The sequence below is a fragment of the Uloborus diversus genome, chromosome 3 (assembly GCF_026930045.1).
Source record: "Uloborus diversus isolate 005 chromosome 3, Udiv.v.3.1, whole genome shotgun sequence".
In the NCBI taxonomy this organism is placed as follows: domain Eukaryota; kingdom Metazoa; phylum Arthropoda; class Arachnida; order Araneae; family Uloboridae; genus Uloborus; species Uloborus diversus.
The window spans coordinates 143145127-143161932 of record NC_072733.1 but is presented as its reverse complement, the minus strand read 5'-3'; the positions used below and the strand labels follow the sequence as shown (position 1 = coordinate 143161932).

The 16806-nt window shown below is 31.6% G+C and overlaps 1 long non-coding RNA gene across 1 annotated transcript in view; it reads right to left on the bottom strand.

Moving 5' to 3' along the window:
- Window positions 1–16806, bottom strand: part of LOC129218669 (uncharacterized) — a 65253-nt gene that overhangs the window by 22700 nt on the left and 25747 nt on the right. The window contains exon 2 of the long non-coding RNA XR_008580359.1: window positions 8994–9048. This is a non-coding gene — a long non-coding RNA (uncharacterized LOC129218669). The remainder of the gene's footprint in view (window positions 1–8993; window positions 9049–16806) is intronic.

Below are 16806 nucleotides of genomic sequence, written 5' to 3'. Positions count from 1 at the left end.
GCTCACGCTACCTCTGACTGGTAAAAACTCAGATTATCCGCATCATTCATAGCAATTGAAAATTAACACTTTTCGGGTTACATAAAGACACAAAACAATGTTAACCTCAAGTTGTTTTTCTAATCTAATTGTCACTTCTAAAGTATATCTTAAAGAATATTTTGCGACACTTAGCAAGTGTTGTTGAGATCAAACTTTCAATACTTTTTTATTACTTAATTATATGTATTTACAGTAGCAAAACATTTCGAGTTTCAGATTTTATTGCAAATCCTATTTTTAACTATTAAAGATATACCTTAAAATGTCAGTAAAGCAACTCGAACTAATACCGGAGCGTTCGACTTACCGAGGCTCAGATTTTCGAGCCTGTATTGTATATCACAATACAAAAAAGGAAGAAAAAATCCTAAAAAAACTTGACTGTATTTAAACTGTTTGAGATAGTTAAACATAGAATGCCTTGAAAAGGCGTGATTTTTTGAAGCATCTTAGATGCTTCAGAAAAATGAGTTGCAAAGAAAGGTTAATGAGATAAATTATTTGATAAATTTGACTCAATGCTAAATGTATGTACTGTCTACTGCATGTCCTTTAGAGCAATTTTATCTAAACTTTACCCTTAGTAAATATGATAAACTGAAGCTAGGTATGTTTTGCGAACTTTGCAATACTTAAGTAGCTCATAATTTGTAGTTAACTGAAAATAAATTTTTTATAAAAACTAGTTGAATGGCAAGATTTTTGAAATAATTTTAAAATAGCTATTTACCACCACTATTTGGCACCAAACACGCTTTGCAGATTTCACTTTTGCATAATATAAAATGAAATGCAAACCAGGGTTGGAAAAAAAATAAAATGTTTTTTTGGGTTTAAACCGGGTTTATTTGGTTCTAACACTATTTGTAAGAAGACTGCTTTTATTTTTGGAAAGTCATGAATATTTAATGAATTATTTGTTAATAAATGTTTAATATTCACATTTGAACCTAATTACCTGATGATTAATTAAATAATTAAAAGTAAAATCTTGAAATATCATTTCCTCACAAGTAGAGCTTTCTATAGGGGAAATATTGTTTAAAAATCTATAACTGCTAAAAAAGTACCATAAATTAAATAGACCATGGCAAAAATGAATAATCAAAAAAATAATTTACTGTGAGAGTTAAGAAATAATTATAAATAACCAAGAATAAAATCTTTTAAATCAATTTCCATACAATTATAGCTTTCTACAAAAAACATATAAATAAAAGTGAAATTAAAATCAAGTATTCTGAGCATAGAAAGTACTTTGCAGTATCTACAAATGAATCACAAGTATGATGTATATTTCACAAGTTTAAAAATCAAAAGACCAACACATATTTTGTTTAAAGATCAAAAAAGGTACAGATAATCTAATAATTTACGTAATGCATCATTGTGAAGACGCATGCAAATAGGACAAATGGGCTTTAAGTTAACATGTTTTTCATTGTAGACCTTATTTCTCTTGTTTTGATGCGTTTAAGAATAATTTCTTTTTTTTTTAAAATTTTTTTAATTAAAAGCCTCAAATAAAAAGAAACGTTCTGAAGTTTTTTCCCAATTTTAAAGTATTTTTACAATACAAATGCAAATAATGAAACTATGCTTTCAACACATCTCAACAGTCAAGACATTGTAACAGTAAAAATAAATATTTATTTATTCTTCTATCATTCCATACATCATTCTTTTCTTACAAAATAATAGAGGGATTAAAAAAAGTTCTTTATAAGGTGAAAATTTGACAAATTTTTTTTATAAGAGCACACAATTGCACGGATATTTTCTGTTTTCAAAATTTTATACATCTTTTTTTTCTTGCTGTGATTGCATGGTCTATCACGGATGCCAAAAAATGAGCAATTTTTTTCTCCCTCTTTCTCTCGTCATTAATATATTCTATAGAGTTTCTACAGATTGCTTAAACGATACAGGATTTTTCTCTATGAATCTTAGGAAATTAAGCAAATTAGGTGGTAAAATGATGTTTTGGCTGAAATCTGCTTTTTGGGCCATTTTGAAATGTAAAAGAGAAATGAAAGAAAAATAAATGTATAGATAAAGACAACAAACTACTTGAATTTTTTTTCTAACTAATTTTAGAAAAACATAGTTATCTGCCATATATTTATGTTCCTAAAAAGAAAAGTTGCATTGATTTAAGAAAGAAATAAAAAACTATTTAGCAAATTTGCATTACATTAAAAAAAAAGTTTGCGAATTTATTAACTTGTAATTTTATTTCTAAAGCTTTGCTGGTTACTTTGCATTAATTGGATTTTATATCTTCCAATTATATGTAAAATTTATGGAAACATTTGGGAGAAACGATTTAGCTTTTCAAAAAAAAAAAAAAAACCCACTTGGTTTAAACAACCCTGATGCTAACACAAAACAAAACTTGTATTATTTTTCATCAATCTGTTCACTTTTTCATGAAAATTTCACTTTTTCATTTTTTCTTTTCATCATTAATATTAAAAAAGTCAATATACAATCGAAAATGAGTTTCATATTGCCAAGCTTACAAATTAAAATATGCAATTTTTCTCAAAACTTGCTTTTTTGGAGAGAGCCTACAAACCTAGAATTTATGAGTCTTTTTCATCACTCCCTCCCCCCTCTTTTGTAGCTTTGAAACTGTGTATGACACATAAAAAATAAGAAACTTAAACAGTTACCACAAATAATTCTAAATGCTAAGTTTAAAATGGGATTAACTACTTGATATCTTTCAAGTTCTGTATTGAATTAGTAACATTTTGAAAATATGCAATAAGTTTTGCAAGATTTTGATAATCATAATACGTATGTAAGCCACTCTCTATTTTACGACATTGAGCTGATAGATGAAAATGCATCTGACTGAAGGCGTATTTATATGTTCACTTCTCTTGCAATGAAAGGTTCCTGCAATTCTCCAAACATATCTGCAACTCTTATTGCCATTACTGCATTACTATGAAATATTGATTTTTAACAATTCACACATACTTAAAAAAAAACAAACCACACACACACATGTAACTTATCTATAAATCCCTGAATTTGTATTTTACTCCAAAAAATGGTTGCTTCTTGAGTATCTAAAAATATTTCATCTTCTACTGTTTTTCCTACTTTAGGAATTAAAGGGGTTCTTGGAAAGAATGAAATAAAACTACTTAAAAGGAAAAGAGAAGATAAAGGGTGTCCCAAAATTAACGCAAGATTTGAATTTGACACCATTTTTTCCATAAATTGTTGGCAGCCATGAAAAAAGAACAATTTGACAGTTGAGAGTTTAGGGTTAGTAAAAATGGGGTGTTATTGTACCATACAGCTAGAGAGAATGAAACATTTCAATTACTGCATAAGGCATTTCCTAGTCGCGTACTCTCTCATTTCGGTGATCAGAATTGGCACCCTAGATCGTATGATTTAATATTTTTAAATTTCTTCTTATGGGGTTTGAATTCGAAGGTCTATATCAACAAGCCTACAACCACCCGTGCATTACCGTGTTGCGATACCGAGCGCCAATAACAGTAAGTGCTTGACCAGCCTCAACTTTCATTATTTTTGAAACAATTGTTCAATAATGAAAGCGCGTTATTGTATCGTATAACGCTCCATTTTTGATTACCCTAAACTCTCAGCTGTCAAATTGTACTTTTTTCAGGGTTGCCAACCATTTATTGCAAAAATGGTGGCAAATTCAAATCTTGCGTTAATTTTGGGACACCCTTTATAAGAATTTGGCCTTTTTTAAAACATTTCTTAGAACATACGTTCAAATATTTTAAAAACTTTAACCTGTCCTTTTTATGAATAGCAATGTCAAAAATGTTTGCCAAGATTAATAACTTATTTGTACAATTATGTTTCACATTGTACAAGAGTTTCTAGAGTTCATTAGTCTTAAATGTGCTGATTTAAAATCATCAAGCACACAAAATGTCTTTGTTGTTTGCAATTCAACTATGACTGAATTTAAGTACAAGAAATTCAGCATTAATCAGAGAAACTTTATTGCAAGTTTGGAAATTTAGATAATATGCACTCACCCAATACATAAAAATATCACACTCATGTACCCATCTACAGTTAAATATCTCAACTGGCTAGTGTTTCATAACATACAGAAATAAAAGGATGAATGCAGCAATGAATAATATCCAAGGTCTTTCTTCGTATTTGAACAGCAAAAATTACCAACAGAGTGTGTGTAACAATCTTACTAGCCCTTCTTGTGAACTATTACCAATTAACATTTCAATGAGAGCTTGAAATTGATCTAATAGATGCAATAGTAAAACAAATTACATTTAAGTAATACCAAATGTTATCAAGAGATTAAGAATTAAAAAATTAGGGAAATTTTATGAGGTTAAAAAGTGAGTTATACACTCTGTTTTTAGCTATCTTATTCTTTATTTATACTGTTTTAAATTGATCATTGTTACAATAACTGAAGGAGCCATACATAAGCAAGGAAGCATTTCTTCACATTTCGGGGTATAAAACAAAAAGTTCTATTTTTACATCAAAATTTTCTTGAGAAATATTTTCCAGTTTGATTATTTACATCAGAATTTCAATATTCAAGTTGGTTTTTCTTTTCTAATTCATTGATATGCTCAATGACTATGTTTGCTGGAAGTGAACATGGGTTTTCAGTCTTTCAAAGTTCATTCCGATGACATTTCACAAGCTTTTCTTGATCATAAAGTTTATTTATACATTTGAATCATAGTCAATGATTATCAATTGGTGAAAACAAATTTTTCTTCCAGCTCAGCATTATTTCTAAAGAATAATGAGAGGGGATGAAACAAAAAACTAGGTTATTCTTTGCAAATGTTACTGAAAATATTTTCAGAAAAGTTAAAAGTTCCAAAAAAAAAAAAAAAAAAAAAATTTATATTATAAAAGTTGAACAGCTTTGAGCATCACAAATTACTCAATACTTTTAATTACAGACTTTATTACTTAGCATACAAATGTAAAATTGGAAATTATATTTCATTTTCAAGATACACACCATTGCCAAAATAAAAATAGTTCTAAATGCTCATTTTGGAAACTAATATGTAGCATAGAGACCATTTATAATGCCATAAATGAAATGCCCTTAATGTTTCAGTCAACTTATGTTTCATACCCATTCAGAGTATTATATTAAACTTCAGCTTACCTTTAAACTAATGCAGCAAAGATACAACTTGCTTTAATTCATTACTTGACCAATATCTCAAATAAACTTTAACCATACCTGTATTTATCATGGACACTTTCTGAATCTAAGACTTCAACCAGCTCCATTAGACTACATAAAATTTATAGCAAAAACAACATTTTTGGCAGAAGAGGAATGAAAAATGCAGAAGGGTTTAAATAAAATTACTGTGAAGCACTGTTTATATGTTTTCAAAGTGATTGTATCAAAAAAGCATATAAATGAAAAAACATATGATAGGTATATGTTAATACGCATTAAACTCGGCAGGGGCTAAACTAAAAAACGTATAAAAGAGAAACGTATAAACAGTGCTTCACTGTAGTTACCTGCTATACAGTTCAATTGACTAATAATAATAATGTGAGAGGGGTTTTCTTGACCATTGAAAGAGGTATGCAATTTTTGGTTTTGTGATAAAAAGAAAAAAAAAACAGTAATCTTGTAGTCCCCATTGTTTCATTTAAATGGGATAGAACTGATCTTTTCACTAGCGCTGCTACAACTGTTGCAACAAGAAAAATTCTTTTCTTGCTATTTCGGTAACCATGCAAGAAGAACATTTAAATTCCAGAATGACAGAGAGGACAATATGCATTTCGTTTTACAATACTGGGATTAAAATTTAGGCCCAGATCTCCTCCTTGGAAACTGCAGAATAGACTAATGCCCATAGGAAACTCGAAAAATTTGAAAGAAATTGGAAATTATTTTTTTTGCACTAGAGTTTAACTAACATTCAAAATTTAAGTTTTACTTAAATCTTTGAGTATTTTATTTAGTATGTTACGAATTGATACAAATCTTTATGCTTCCCTATTCTACTTGACAACACGAAATAGAATTCCTAATTGATTAAGATTTAAACTGTTTATCAAATTTTGGAATATTTGTACAAATGTAGGAGAATAAATAAGTAATTTTCAAGAAGTTTATTAAAGTTGTGAAAAAATATACAAGACATCTAACACTAGCTTTTACAATGTGAGAATGCACAAAAGGTTGAAATAAAGGGTGCCAAAAAAAACTGAACAATAGCAGTTATGTTTTAATATATATCATTTGTTGTGTTTCATTTTGTCTACTGCATAAATTATTAATAATTTTTTGAAATATAGTAGTTTGCAGATTGTTTCTTGGCTTTTTTTTACAATGTCAAGTCAAAGATATATTTAAGGATAGTTTAAGCAAGGAAAACTAGTTTAAAATTGTTATTATGCATAAAGTGCTTTGTCAAAACAGTGTCTCAGGCAATCTGCCATTTCAAAGAGTTTGGCAATGATGGTGGACATCTAGGAAGTAGAGGAAAATGTGTAATGAATCTTTCCAATAACAGTAAGGCCCTCCAAAGCAAATTTAGCAAGGTATTGACGAGAAATATTGCTAATGAAATGGGAATAAGGCAAAGACCAGTGTGGTGAGAGGCAAAAACGGAGCTTATGTCTTTACAACACCTAAAAAATTGAGCTTCCCACTGAAGGTTGAGCTTCCCACCAAGTTCATAATTCCCAGAACAAGAAGATCTAATCTGCAGATGCCTCAAGAACCTTGACAATTTTGGGTTAATGCCAAAATCCAAAGTTAGACATGGTCTGGGGCAAAATTCGCACAGATGAAGAAACATCTCTGGTTTTTATGAATGAGAGCATTGAATAAATTAAAAAGTACTATTTAGACATTCAAGAAGGATTCAGGCAATGTATGCAGGGCGGTCATTCCAAGCTCGTCAGCTTGCGAGATCGAGATTTTCGTTCATGTGATAGGTTGTGACGTAGAAATGTCGCAAAGTTGTATTCTAATCTACTCGAACCTAGCCGCAAGCTAAGTTCGAGTAGATTAGAATACTACTTCGCGACATTTCTACATCACAACCGATCACGCGAGCAAAAATCTTGATCTCGCAAGCTGACGAGCTTGGAATGACCGACCTGAACATTTCAACAATACTCCACACACGCTCACAAAGCAAGAAAGACACAAGAGTGTTGCAAGGTGCATTTTCCAGATGTGATGTCATCTGTAGAATAGCTACTAACTTCCCAGATCCAAATCCCATGGATTACATTATATGGTCTATTTTGGAGTCTAGACCTTGTACTAAACATCACACATGTTTGGACTCTCTTCATCAATTGCTTTATGGGGATCCACCGGGGATGGATTAAAGGGAGAAGAATTATGGCCCAATGCTGAAAATTTCAACAACCCTTTGCGCCCCTGCATCGCTACAAAAGGCATTTGTGAACTTGAAAACCAGAAAAATTATTAGTAAAATACTCTTTATTTATTTACTTTTAATAAAGTAATGTTAAAAATTTTTCGGACAGGTTTGTTTTGCCACACCCTGTATTCAAATCATGCTATTTTTCCTGTCTCGAGAAAGTTGTGATAATTCTAACATACATCGAGGAGACTTTCACCTCGACTCATAGCGTTTTAATTTTAGCCTCTAGTATGTACAGAGCAAAAATTTACATATTAATGAACACACAAGGGCCGACAGATTCTCATAAAATCTGCATGCTAGACAAAAAAAAAAAAAAAAAACAGGTGAGAGTTTTTATTTTTTCAAAGTTCGACTTTATTTTCCTATATTTACAGGCACATAATTTTTCCAAATTCCACTATCACTTTCGAAATATTCTAAACCAATAATTTAAAGTAACGAAAAAATTAAAGGTATTTGTTTCTTCAGAAGTTATGATATTTCCAAAAAAAAAAAATGTAAATTGCATGCTGATAAAAGAAATCAAAATGCTTTGCAAACTAATGTTGGAAATCACATTTAAAAGAAAAACTATTTACACTGCAACAAAATATTCTAGAATTGGAAAAAAAAAATTGTTTTCAAATATTAAGCTCCTGCACTGAAATTGTAGGTTAGGGTGGTTCAAAAAAAAACTTTTTTTCAGCTTGAGTCCAGGACACCCTCTATTTTTTAGACTTATTGAAAGGATAATGTTGTAAAAGTTCTAGCTTCTAACTCAAATTTTAAGAGGGTGCTCAATGACCCCTTAATTTAACATTAGCTGTAGCATAGAATGTGTCACAAATTTAGAAACATTTTATTTCCCCAGCTGTTTTTCTATTAATATTTTTTTTTTGCAATGTATATACATATTACTTGTGTATATTATAATATGTAGCATTGTTTTTTCAGTTCAATGTATTTTTTAACCCCCTCCCCATACTTATAATGTTTAGGGAAGGGGGTTGAGCCCTCTTTCAGTTGAAATAGGAAGCTAAAATTCTTCCAGTAATATTACTATCCGCAAGTCTAAAAATATTGAGGGGCATCCTGTTATCTAGGAGAAACTTCTTTTTTACATGTATTTTTGAACCACCCTACTGTAGGTGCCATGGCAACCTGGCATCCCAAACTTAAATTTTGGGGAAAATTCTCGTTTTGCAGAATGAAACTTAAAATTTTACTGATTAATAAAATGCAATCACGCAATCACATACCTACATAAAATGAGAAAATAAATTATAAATATAGAGGGAAAAAACCAGCAATTCAGAACTAGTATCTTCGAATTTGTCAAATTGTCGGACGAAATTTGCCAAATAAGGATTTTTTTGGGAGATGTGACCTCTTCGCGACTCCTCTGTACCTGGTATTTGCCAAGCTTTGCAAAAAACATAAACAGCAGGGCTACACCCAGACAGCTTGTATAGTCGCAAAAGTGCCTGCCGCAATGAAAAAAATTATTTGGTTTAAAAAATAGTGAACACTTACCATATCTATAATAAAAGTTACTACTGCATAAAACATCAAAATTGTTTTGGTTTATCTGAAATATAACGATTTCAATGCATATTAATACAAAGAAATAACAACATAAAAACAATAATATAGTTAACATATTGTGTAAACAGACAGCAGAGAATATTCAAATTTTATAAATATCAAACACTTTTTGTTTTGGTGTTGTACATTTGAGCTGCCTAGAATGAAAGTGGTGTAAGTCATCGGAACTACATTTTTAGTAATTTAAGCTTTTGTGTAACAACCAATTAAAAAACCTAGGTGTTATATTTTGTAATGGTTTTATTGTATTTTTAATCTTATAAAGACCTATTTTTTAACTGTATTCAGCCCAATATCATATAGCTTTGAGTCACTTACACAACTGTCATTCTGACCATTATATAGGATTTGTGAAAGAAAGTGACAGGTTATATTCTGTTTCTGTATTTATTTTACAACTATTTTTGCAAAATAACAAAAAGTTTAGTTTTAAGTAGTTGATAAATGTTTTAAGCATTAAAATATCAACAATTTAAAAAAAAGTGCATTCAAACTTTTAGCTCTTTGTTGCTATAGAGCTAAAAATTGATAATGCTGAATCGCCTTCCTTAAATTATTTTCCCCCTCATAATAAAAAGTCAAGGCCGAAGTCAAGGTAAAAGACATACATAGTCATCATTATTAGTAGTGGCCAAATTAAGGAAAATTCGGTGGTGAATTAGAGGGATAAAAGGTATCAAAGCCATCATATTTTTTTTGTTCATGGAAACTGGTCTAACATAAGGGGACATCTCATTTGGTAAATTTTTAAATGAACTGGTCTTCCTTTTCTTCCTGTAGGAGGAGTGATATTAATTTTTTTGAAGTTAATAAATTTTTGCAGAGTTTCTTTGTACTTTATTGTGTAAAAATAGTCCTTTTTAAGCCGTATCCATTGTATTTTAAGCCAGTTCACATTCATATTGCTTTTTCTTTCTCTCTCTTGCTAATGGTTTTCTCTAAATGTTTTGTAGAAATAAATTCTTCACATTTCATCTAGCAAACAATAAATTTATTTTTTTGCTACGACAAGACTTCATTACACAATACCAGTCATCAGGCACACATACTTTTCCCATTTGCAGCTAATTCCACACATCCAAAGTCTGAATCGTTTGGGAGAAATGAATGCTCTGGCACTAGATATTTTTAATCAATGATTTCAATGTGTTTTTCCACTTTAAACAAATCTCATCAAAGCCAGGGTTATATTTATGTTACTTGGTACCCACAGCATATGTGTCACTGTATATTGTTTTTTTTTATTTGCTAAATGACTTACACCACTGTCATTCTCAATCATACAGCTGTTTTGGTTATTTGGTTATTTAACATAATTGGTGCTGCTCATAGCGGCTAAATATTGAACTACTAACTTGCACCTCTGTCATACTGAACAGAGGAACTAAAAAAGAACTCATTTCAATAAATAACCAAAATTTGCAAGATTTTGAATTATACCACTTTCATTGTAAGCAGCCCATTTGTCAAGGCTGTTTTCATAGAGAAATAAAATATTGTGAATGAAATGAACTCCATTGACAAAAAACAGCTTTAAAATAAAAGATTGCAATTAATCAATTTATGGATTTGTGTGTCAAAAAGTAAAAATTTATTTTAATTATTATTAGCATTAATTTTAGTTATTCTCATTCATGAGACTAAAATTATTTCCTATGCTGCGCAGGGAAAAAAAAACAACTTTTGTTTAAGTGCTAGACATTTTGGAGATTCCGGGACAAAAACTGTCATGGGTACAGGGAATTGGGACCCGTTGGTACTTTTCTACTTTTCATTTCGTATCTCATCAAAAAATTTAATGAGCAGTTTGATTTTCCAATGTTTCCCTAAACATTTCTCATCCTCTCAGACCTTTTTTGAAAAAGTGGCATTTATTAACTTTTTCATGGTAAATTTTTAACAGAACTTTGTAAAGTGGATCAATGTATGAGGAATACATAGGTCTGAATCATGAGAACAACTTCTATTACAATTTTAACGATAACCACTATCCAATCTTTATCATAAAGTCCGTTTGAGACGGCATCGTTCGAAAAAATGTGTTTTTAAACATACACTCAGGAACATTGAAAATAACGCCCCAAGAAGGAAGCATTGGATTGAAGTGAAATTTTAATGTATAAAATAATACAGATGAAAGGTACGCTTGATCCCAAAAATCTAGACAATTAAACAAATACAGGCTAAGAGATGAGATTAATACAGTGCTACTTAAATAGCACATTGGACCCCCTTTTGCTGCAATACATGCCGCAATACGGTTCGACATTGAGCTAGTTAAACATCTCATGTTGTCCTGAGGTTGATGGACCCCCAAATTTCAAACAGCTACTTCTAAATCTTGCACAGAGTAGCACGGTGACGTCTGGCGTTTCAGCTGATCCCATACATGCTCTATAGAGGTCCTAGATTTGGTTTCAGAATGTCATTAACATAACGCTGACCGTTAAGGTTCCCCGTACCACAACTAGAGTGGACCGGCTATCATAGGCTATAGCCTTCCAGATCACTATGCATGCTGTGTGGGCAGTGTGTCATGCGATAGAATGGGTGCAGTGGTACTTTTCTCCAGGGCGCCTTCACATCATAAGTGCAAGTTTGGTCATGTGTTCAAGACGGAAAATATTTTCAGCCCCCCCCCCCCCCCCGCATGCAGGCTTAAGGAAAAATTTATGTGTGTTGTAGATTTTAACAATGCCAGTTTTGGAATCTGTGTTTGAGTTAAATTTTAAGCCTTTAAATTGTTAATATTTAAGCGTTTTGACATCATAATTCCAAAAAATCTAACATCCGGAAGTAAGTGGGGGGGGGGGGGGGGCTCACCCCCAGAAATTTTTTCAAATTGAAGTCTAAAAAACGCTATGGTAGGCCATTTTGGCAAAGTTCTGGGAAAGGAGGGGTTCAGGGACTCTTACATCAATTACTTCAAACTGATAGTCCCAAAATCACAATTTTGGGCAGCCTTCAAAAATATTTAAAAAAAAGGGGGGGGGGGGTGGCGCTCTGGACTCTCCTCGAAATCGAAGTTTTAAAAACGAAATTGTACTCCATCTTTCATAACATTTGTACGCTTTTGAATGCACTATTGAAAGGATGGAGTTCAGGAACCCTCCTTCAGCAATATTTCTAAATTGAAGTTCCAAAAACGCAATTTTAGACGATGATGGATAATGCTAGGGGTAAAAGCGTTCGCAGCCCCCCACCATTAGTTTTTGCCGATCGTAAACATTTTTATTGTAGCAATAAAATCGCTTATTACATAAGGTTTTCACTTTTACAACATAAATCAGTTCTGACTGGAATGTCTACATAAGGTAGCGCCAACAAATCAGAAAAGAAGGAAAGGTGGGGGAAGGGTATGGCCGACTAATGATAATGAACTGGCACCATTCCCCTACACAGTCTTCATTTGAAAAAGAATTCTTTTATGAGATAGGTGGTGAAATTAGCGATAAAACATAGTTTCAGTGAAGTAGATATATTTTTTAAACATGGTATCCATTCCAATATTCATTAATTAAAAAAAGAAATAGGGGAACTGAATCCTAACCCTAGGCAAAGTTCCCGAATCACATCCCTCTTAAGGCTGCTCTTCAGTGGGGAAGAAAAACGATGTCGCTTGAAAATGGGCCTTTTCTTTAAACGAAAGCAGTGTACATCAGTGAAATGATTGACATTTCAACAGCCAATAGAACGAACGGTGACCGATGAAAGTGTGGATCATGTGACCTGTCACATTTTGCAGGGGGACAGACCGGACGCTCCCCCTGCTGTGCAAGTCAAGGGAGGTATAGCTGTCGGCGAAATGAAACCGCAGCTTTTTACAGACCCTTCCAAGGAAATTCTAGTTCTTTCCCTCTTGAGTCTTGACTACATAAGTAAAAGAAAAATAACTCAATGTAAAAGGCGCAAAATTTTACATTGCCGCGCATTTTGCAATCTTACTTGTGATATTAATTTATTTGTATTCGCGTTAAAATTAATTTTGAAACAAAGATTTTTTCCCCCATTAATACGGTTTCAGATCTCATCTAGGAAAAATTAACGAATGAATGAATATTTGCAATAAATAAATTCATAAATTCGTTTTATTTTTAGAAAAATGTTCGTTATTGAAAATTGATGATTTCAAAAAAGGAAGGAAAAAAAGATAGCCTGCATGACCACACTGAATTTTAACGAAATGAACTCCAAATTCTAACCAAAAAATATTCTTTAAAAATGGATGATCCTACTTAATATATTTGAAAAATCGAGTGCCGAATAAAACTGGGGACTAACTAGTTATCGGTTGGCGAAATTTTTTCGCTTCCTCTGCCTGTTTGCCACTCTCCCCAACCCCATCCGAGTTGCCAGAAAACATTCTTCTTAAAAATGAAACTAGATCCTCTTTGCATAGTTAATACTTGATTGTACAATAAACATTAATGCCACTAATTAGTTACATTAACCTTTATTTGAACTGATAATATTTATATTTTAGTGCTAAATTAAATACTACTTTGTTGGTTAGTTATCTGTTTTACAAATGCAGTGGCGAATAGAAAAAAATGTGGCTACTATAATTGCCTTTTCTCACCACTGGTGACCAGAAAATTCCCCTAATCTTTATCTTTGAATCCTTTTCTTTTTGAAAAAATATTTATTTATTTATCTAATTTTATATGTAGATGAGAAGGCTACGATAGCATTTCTCAATGGGTTGTTATGGTGAAAGTTCTTTCAAATTGAGCATAAGAACGGCAAAGTCGCGGATGGCTACGGATAAGGATTTCCTGAATTTGAAAAATTAAAGATTTTTCTGTGATCTTTGTTTGTATGCAGGGGTGCTCACCCTGCTCCAAGCTCAAAGGCAAAAATCACTCCTTCCCCCACTCTCAATGTTTGTAAACTATCTTACGTTGAAATTTTGGAATAAAACTAAACCTAGCACTTTTAGAGTTTCAGATTCCCAGTTACTAAATTCGGCAAAATACATGAGGTATTACATACACTATATGACCAAAAGTATTGGGACACTTTCAAAAATTCACAATTTTACGGATTTCTCGAGAAATAAAAGACCAATTGCTCTCTGCTCTGTAATTTTTTTTCTCATGGAAAGTATACTCCAGACGTCAAATCCAATAACAATTAAGTCTGCTATTCATTTAGGGGACCAGCAACAAATAATCCGTTCTTATCATGAATCACTCTGTAACGATGGCAGGAAAGTGTTGCCAGTTTGCTAACAATCCCTTAACATTCGTCGCCTATCCTAGAATTATAGAAATTCGGCTCATTAGATCGCTGATAACTTTTTAAAATTTAAAGAAATTGCGGTGGAATTTTTTTCATGGATTGTAGGATGTATCTGAGCTTTGAATTATGAACGTTATAAATTGCTATCTTTCGTGCATGCGCAGTGAAAAATTAATAGCTTTAATTGTTCATATTTCATCAAATTTTCAATATTTTAACTTCAAATTTTATTATTATGTTTCTCTAAAATGCTGTCAAATGTTCTAAAAGTTTAGTAACGTTTGACGAAATACTCTGCGTAATATGAGGCGAAAATCGTCAAAATTTTTTTGCATTTTCGGAAGAAATGCTTATATTTCCATGGGTATAAGAGATATTTTCACAAAAATATAAAAATAAGTTTTTGATAGATTTTTAACTCATTTCTGAAAATTATAGCTTATTCCCAGCAATTTGCAATGAAAAATGATCAAAAAACTTTTTTCCTCAATTTGTTGTCGGTCCCCTAAATGAATAGCAGACTTAATTTTTATTGGAAAATGACAACTAGAGTATACATTTTATGCGAAACAAATTATAGAGCAATTGGTCTATTATTTCTCGAGAAATCCCTAAAAATGTGAATTTTTGAAAGTGTCCTAATGCTTTTGGTCATATAGTGTATATAGTGCTTCTACTTCAACACATTGAGTTTTTATTAAAATTTCCTAATAAGTCTTGTGAGTGTCTGATCCTCGTTAGTTGTCGTAATAAATATTAAGGGTTGTCCTTTTTCTCAGGAGGCACGAAAATATTACCTACATGTATATCTGCCTGAAAAAAAAAAAAAAAACCCTCGAAATACTTAGGTGAAAAAAAATCTCAACGCCTCGCTCTGCCAGATTTTAAAGTTTTTATCGCTCTGCCTCGTTTTCACGCATCTTGCATTTAATGAATCAATAATAAAAAATAAAAAAGGGCAAGAAACAGATTTGCAGGAAATACATAAAGTTAAAACAAAAATGAAAATGAACAGCTTACATTTAGGAAAGCAATTATAAGTACAAGTAAGGGTTCACAATTTAAAAAGAAAAAAAAAAATCAAGACAAACTTTTTCTTTTTAAGTTCTGTGTTACGCACTTCTGTGCCGAAAAATTATCGTATCGTGTCTTCAGTCACAGAATAAAATGAATGTTTTAATCAAATGATTATCAAGTAATTTTCATTCGTATAGAACAAAAATCTTTTTTGAGATCCCACATTTTCTATTCTATTGACTCCTAATTCCTAATAATATGTAAATACAGCGAGAGAAAGGATTTAGCTTCTTGTTTAGGAGAGGGAACCATTTCTATATTTAATTAACATGATCTTTATCGTAAGCATACTATTTACTCAGAAATACTCCCTATTTTCCCAAGCACTCTGTTTGGGGGCTATGCCCTTTAATTTTCACGAAAATAAAATTTTCAAAATGCACTTTTAGACGAACTCTGGTAGTATTTGGAAGTAAGTAAGAGGTCCTGTGATCTTCCACCGGCAAATTTTTGAACTTGAAACGCCAAAAACACAATTTCAGGTTCTTCAATTATGTTAGGAAACGGGGAGTTCGGAAGCTTTCCCCGCAATTTTTCGAAATAGTCTAAAAACGCAGTCTTAGTGTGATGTTGGGGGGAGGCAAAATTTTCAAATTGTTATAAACATGATTGTAGGCCATTTTTAGTAACGTTGGGGACATTCAGGTTTCAAAGTTCCAAAAATGCAATTTTAGACGACTTTTTTTTTTATGGTCAAAGAAGGACTTTTCAGAAACTCCCTTCCCGAAAGTTTTTGAAATTAAAGCCATAAAAACGAAATTTAAGACGATCTTTAATGATGTTTTTTGAAGGGAGGGGGGGGGGGGGGTGCTTATGTGACCTGAAAACCTTTATGCCTGTAATTAATTTTTTCTACATTGTATTAAAATGCTGATCTAGCTTCTGAGAATGAAAATAGAAAACAGTGAAAACTTGTAACCTTCATTCTATATTGTTCACATCTTAGTTAGCTTTGTCAGCAACATAAGGCTGAAAACGTCATTAAAACTAATACATACAATGCTTAGTAATTCTACCACGGTGTGTTTTTTATATTAACCGAATCATATTAAATTGCTAATATGTTTTTCATGATTTTCTATGTATTTAATGAGTATGTTGGTGTACGGAATGTTTTCCGCAACTGAATAAATGTTTTTGAAAAGTATTTTTATTCTCCAAAAATACAGCTTCCAAATTCTTATAAAGATTAAAAAAAAAAAAAAAAAAAAACTATTTCTATTGTGAAAACTTTCTGAAGACATCAGAAAGCCTTCTGTATTTTTGTTTTCTTGTCAGTCTTGAATGTCGGTATTAGTAATCTGGAAATTTTGTATTTGGATGAAATTTTGCTTTTTAATTTCATCCACATTGATGTTTTTTTCCTGAAATGTAATTTTACACCCCCCCTTTTAAAAGTAAAATCTACTTAAGTTAAACATTG